The sequence below is a fragment of the Saccostrea cucullata genome, unplaced genomic scaffold, assembly GCF_032062105.1.
Source record: "Saccostrea cucullata isolate Sc308-1 unplaced genomic scaffold, CSIRO_AGI_Scuc_v1 ctg5430, whole genome shotgun sequence".
NCBI classification, from domain to species: Eukaryota; Metazoa; Mollusca; class Bivalvia; order Ostreida; family Ostreidae; genus Saccostrea; species Saccostrea cuccullata.
Window position 1 is genome coordinate 1 of NW_026933290.1, and position 6,641 is coordinate 6,641.

At 34.3% G+C, this 6,641-nt stretch overlaps 1 pseudogene; it reads right to left on the reverse strand.

Moving 5' to 3' along the window:
- Positions 1 to 1,151: 1,151 nt before the first annotated feature.
- On the reverse strand, positions 1,152 to 6,354 carry LOC134237926 (uncharacterized; annotated as a pseudogene).
- Between the last annotated feature and the right edge of the window lie 287 nt (positions 6,355 to 6,641).

Below are 6,641 nucleotides of genomic sequence, written 5' to 3' on the forward strand. Positions count from 1 at the left end.
TGCTATTAAAGTGAACAACATAATAAATTGACAAAAACCTTGAAGTGAATTTAAATGGCTTTAAAATGTATGGTGAACTAAATGGATACATGTATAACTAATTAAGGTTATAACCAAGGTACATCATCCGTCCTTGACACTTTATTATATGCAAATTAATAAAATACATTTTTTTTTTCATTTGTTTGTTTATTTTTTACACAGGCTTATTCATATACAGTGAATCATTCAGCTTGAACTAGTCTTCTTTAAAAAAAAACTGCAAAGTTAATACACATATATAAAGATAAGAATAATGTCATACTTACAAAAAATATTATAAAAAGGTAAAGTATATATTAATATATAGGTACAAGAACATAAAAAATGTAGAAATAGTATCAAATAAAATATTAAAGTTCATGTGTTTATTTTAAATTACACAAATACATAAAAAAAATCAATCAAACACCTCTGTCCCATGTATTTTATTGTATGATTTTCTGTCTTATTACAAAATTTTACAGAAAATATCTCTGACAGTGAAGCCATGTTTCCGTTTTACCAGTTTTATGATCAGGCTAATTACAGCTACGAGTCTTTCATCCAAATCAGGTAAAAACTCTCAGCATTCAGTAACAAAATTACTTCAGTAACAAAATTACAACCCAAATACACGTTTCTATGGCTATACAGAGTATGTAGAAGTCAAGTAATATTTTTCTTTGAGTATCATGGAAGATATTGGTATAACATGTAAAGGAAAAGAATAATGAGGATAGGGCTTATAAAGGCAAAGCCTGCTGTCCAATCCTATTATGTTTATTCATAATAAAATATTGTTTTAAAAAATAAGATCAATGATATAATATTTCTGAAAAACAAGCACAAATTATTTTGAGAGGTTAGAAATAACGCTTTATGTTTTGGATCCCGAGGCTACATGTTCTGTATAAATTTCCATAAAACGTTTTATTTTGACAGACAAGATTGGGACAGGTTTATTGTACCGGAGAACACACCCGGGGGAACTCGGATCCCCACCCACTTTGTGACTCCTACAGATCCTTCATCAGAAAAATGGGCCAGTGTTGTAAAGGACACATGACATCCTGTATATGTCTTAATGTAAAGGCCAACTTCTTATAAGTCACTTGAAAATATTAAATTTATACATTGAAACTATCCCTGTTGTAAAGTATTTCATACTGAGTTAAAAACATTCACAAGGATGAGCAACAGAGTGCACAATAGACTTAATTCAGTTTTGTGGAAATGCAGTTTGACTGTTGATGAGGATGTAGAAGGAGAAAAGAAAGAAATCTGTCGGCTAAAATTATAAGTCTCCATTACTTTTGAGAATTTAATTTCCACTTCCATGTATTTACCTGAGGATTTCTCATGAAACACAACATCAATGGAGCCTAATTCATACCCAATGACCTGATAGGTCTCATCTCGCAATCTCAGTTTGAAATTAATTTTTTTCTTGACAAAATCGTAAAGCGTTCCTTTGATTATATTCCCCCATTGTAAACCCAAAGACCCATTTTTTTCTGTAACCTTAACCTCCCCAAATAAAGAATGACCAAAGGTGCCCAGAAATTCCTCTGAATCTCCTACATATTTCTCCTTTACGTTCTGTGTTGGTAGCTGGATTGGATAGGAGCGCCGCCAGGGTTCAGGGTAGGAGCAGATGGTGGATTTGTTTAGCCATGGAGTGTGACTTTGAAGGATGTCCTTGAGGTAGTAGGCGAGGGGATAGAGGTCCCTCTCTAGGGACACAGGATACAGTCCATTCTGTGTCACTGCTATCCCTATCTGTTTGTTTGGGTCTGTTACCACCACTGTGGAGTAGGAGAACATGGATCCACCATGGAAGAAATCCACGTTAGCTGAAACAATGGATTAAATGAAAAATTTTCATGAAAGATTTCACAATTCATTGTATAACAAGTTCAGCTGATATTGATGTTAGGAATTTTAAATGTTGCAGAATTACATGCCACTCTTCATTCTGAAAGAATTCTTTAAAAACTTTTGATATAGAAAATAAAACTTTAATGAGAGCAAAAACATCAAGTACTACAATAATAAACGCTAAATTTATATATATATATATATATATATATATTTCAGTTTTGATTTTGATGTGGAATTCTTAAAAAATGAATTCGGACCACCGCGAGCCATGTTCGATCCGGGTTCTTTTCAATTATTTAGTTTACAACAGTGATATCAAAATTTTAATTTAATAAAGAAGAAAACACTTGTAGACTTCAACTCGACATTCAGATATATCGACAATGTATTGACAATGGTAATTTCCATTCTTATTTCGACATATCCTGGGGAGCTTCAGATAATCACATAGTCTGACATATCTGTTTCATATTTGGATATTTTACTTGAAAAAGACGTTAATGCTAATGAAACATACGGAGATGACAAACAGTATTCAAGATCAAAAGTCCATAAAACAATACAAAAACAGGAGGAGTTAGCATCCTCTGCCGACCGGTTACACCCGCCGTGTGCTCTTTGTCATGACTGGGAAATTACGGGAAAATCCGTCGTCAATTCAGTGTATGAATAATGGACTTACAATTAGTATGAGAAACGTCAGTCGGCATTTGACTCAATGATAAATTGTATTTGCTGACAAGGTCATTGTATCGACCATAGAACTTACGAAATGATGACTTGAAACAAGACTGCTGATATTCTTGTTTCATCAGCTTGTTTGTAATTAATTAACGTCGTTTTACAAATTGTTCATACGTAGAGCATGCTCTTGCGTATCGAATCAACTGAGATATGTATTTTCCGTATGCAGGTGATGAATGTATATTGCTGCATAAGTAAGGGAAGTTGACGATTGAAAAGTTAAAGTCGTCACGTTTATTATATAGAGCTCGGTTGTTAGATTACAATTAACGTCTTTTTCAAGTAAAATACCCAAGTATGAAACAGATGTGTCTGACTCTGTGGTATCTAATGCTCACCAGGATATATCGTATCGAAACAAGAATGGAAATTACCATTGTTAATTGATAAAACGTCGTCGATATATCTAAATACCTTGTAATCAAAAACAACATAGATATTGTCAATCAGAAACTAAGCATATTTTTGTCTAACAACCATGCTTTATGATAAACGTGATGACTTGCTATTCAATCGTAAACTCCCCTCTACGTATGAACAATTTCTTAGACGCAAATTATTAACAGACAAATTGCTGAAACGAGAATATTGCCATTTTAAAGTCACTTTTTCGTAAGTTCTATGGTCAAAACGCTGACCTTGTCAGCAATTGAAATTTATCCTTAAGTCAAATGCTGACTTACGTTTTTCATGTTGTTAGGCAATTATTTTCACACTGATTTATCGACAGACTTTTCCGTTATTGCCAGATCATGACAACGAGCCAGGGTGTAACCGGTTGGCAGGGGATGCTCACTCCTCCATGGCGTCTGATCCCACCTCAAATTTTTGGAGATCCGTATTTCCTTTGCTTTAATTTTGCATTTTTCAGTTGGATTTTTTGAACTTGAATACTGCTCATTTTATGTTTCATTAATGAAAAAAAGAATGCCCTAATTATGGAGAAAAGTATCACATATACGGTACCGTGTATAAAAGAAAATGGTGAAGAAGCAATTTTTACCTCTGTAGAAGCGACCAAACCAACCCATTCCATACCAAGAGGTGTAGGACGGCTCAGGGAAGGTCTCATACAGACCAAAAGCATATTGAGTTAGAATGTCCAGTGCCTGTTTTGGTAAAACCATGTCGAGAAAAACCATGCTGTCCACGATTGTCTTCTTAGACATTGTTTTTCCTTTGCTATTTAGGAAAAACAGCCATTTGTTGAAATCTGTCGGTGACATACATATCCCTCCTGCCGGGGAAAAGGAACCTAACCTTAAAATGATAATAAAATGTTTCATTAACTTAGAAGTTCCTAAATTCCCCCTCAAAAAGTCTAATCTGTAATGACCCTTTTGAACTGAGACTGAGAGCCAAGTACATTGCACACGTAAACTTTCCCCAGCACGTGATTACCTGTAAAATTTTGTATCGCTCATCTGGACAGATCTGTTGATGATCTGATGTGGCTTACTGGTGGTGTTCAGGGTAAAATCTAGGTCGTCCACTAACACTGCTGAGTCCATTCCTAGAGGATCCAGTATCATCTCCTTCAGTAACTCAAAGTAAGGCTTCTTCCCTATCGCTTCGGCTGCCAGCCCCGCCAGACTGTACATTAAGTTATTGTAACTAAACTGACCACGAAATACTCCTTTCTTTGGGATAAGGTGCAGTTGTCTACAAGAATTTTTAGAATGACTTGGTATTGTACATAATGCTGGAAATATGAGATGACTTAATTACTGCATACTACAAATGTGAACTTTTCATCAAAACAATGACTCGTAGACTCGAAGTACTGAAGTTATATGTAAGACATTAAATCATTATTGAGAAGCTTTTATTGAGTACTAGCTGACATTGTATTCGTAAATGTTATAATGCTGGATAAAATTAAGAAATGGTTGCGAAAATCTTTTTAGATTTCAACAAAACCGACAATGGAATCCTTTTATCCGTCAATTAATCTGACATCCGTTTGCAAGCCACAAAAGCTTTACTAACATAAATATTTAGATTTCAGGAATTGCCTTCACCTGAGAAGTAGATTTCTGTTACTCTCCGAATAAATTTGCGCCATCAACAATGCGTCAGCTGAGGCAACACCGGATCGATGTGACAAAATGTCTGCTAGTGTGACCTGTGAACTTATCACGGGGTCAGAAGTCAAACCAAAGTAATCACCAAATATTTCCCGTAAAGTTGTCATCCAGGATAAACTGAAATTATGAAAGTATTTTTCATCAAAAAAACTTAATACTTTACAAACAATGTCCTAGTACATTTTATAATGAAATGAAATAACGTATTAATCAGTCACCAGAACATGTACTTTTTTAAAAAATGGATATAAATTAAAATAGTATCAGTTAATCTATTTTGAAGCAATTTTATACATCGAGGGTTGTCCCAGAAAAACGAGAACCTTTTAAATATCTTTTGTTTCAGTTGGACCATTTATTTAGAAATTGGCATACATAAAGTCTACTCACCTTCCTCCCCGACTCTTGTCACGTGTTATGAGGGCAGCTAGCAGAGCACTTGTGAACGCCTTAGTCGTAGAACCAATACACGTGACTGTGTCTTCGATCATAGGGGTGCCTTCCTCCGCGTCCGCCATCCCATAACCTTTGGCCAGGGACTTCTCCCCTTTGGTTATACTCAACCCCAGACCTGTAAACCGGTACGTAATTTAAACAGAGAGTCATTTTGTGTCCTCTTCATAAAGAGAGCTTTAATTCTAGATTTAACTTAGTTGAAGGATTGCAGCTTGCTGTTCCAAAAATGAGATGAACGAGCAGAGAGCAATACACCTTGGAACTCGCTGAATATATCATATATATTACACACAAAGAGAACTCTCTTTTACTGTCTTTATGTTATTACTAAATGTGTGTTCTTATGGTATTCATTTACCACTTTCACAAGAAATCATTCCAAGCCGTCTTAGAGTCCTTACCTTTTACATTTTGGGAAGATCAATGAACTTGTACATTATCAAACAAGTGACTAAAGATTTTGATTCATACAATCGCTAAACTAATGAAGATTTATCAAATTTTGCAAAGATTTTCAGCAAATCACATTTGATAACACATTGAGCTCAAACCGACACTTAATGAGTTTTGCTAGATGTCTATGTATATACAGCTGTAGTTCTTGTCTTGATTAGGTTTTTTATTCAAAAAGTAAAAAAAAAAAATTTCTTCCGAACCTGAAAGTATGCATTCTAATTGCACATTTGTTCCATGCCTTGATCCTAAATTCGTATTACTTTTTAATTACTTTTTTTTTTTTACATCGATCCTTTTCATGTTTTGATCATTACACTTAATAAATTAGAGAATGTGCTGATAAAAATGAATTGTTTTATTTTTGTGATCTTGTTTTATTTATATTATCATTGAATAAATACTCTTGTTCCAAATGTCGTTTATTCATATAAGATGTCAAAGTAAATACAGAATTGTTTTTTTTCCAGCCAGAATGTCTAACATCTTTTTGCCAAGAATCGTATGACCTACCTGGAATTCGCTTGCAGTTCATTAATTCCTTTATCATCTCATCTACGGCTGATTGCTCATATTCTGTGTAAAACTTCACACCTAACTAAATACCTAGTTCCAAGAGTTGCAAGGTAAATCATAATAAGCACATTAAACCTGTTATAATCCATTATTGTTCTTGATATTTTCCTCCCTCTTTGCTCTTACTCACTGAGTATTTTTGGAGCGGCCGCTTCCGAACGTCTATTACACTAAGTGTATAGCATCCTTCATCAGTTTCCTGAGATTGAATGCTTTAAATCTTAATGTCAGTTTGTGTTTCTGTTCTTCTTAACAGATTAAAGATTATATAAAACTGTACTTTATTGTTGACTAATTTTAATAATGTACTTTTAACCAGTTGCAATGAGGGACTATCCGCACATATTCTTTTATAGTCTCGTAAAATAACCAGACAGTAAACATAAAATGTTAAACGTTAATAAGGCAGGTGCATTCAATTTT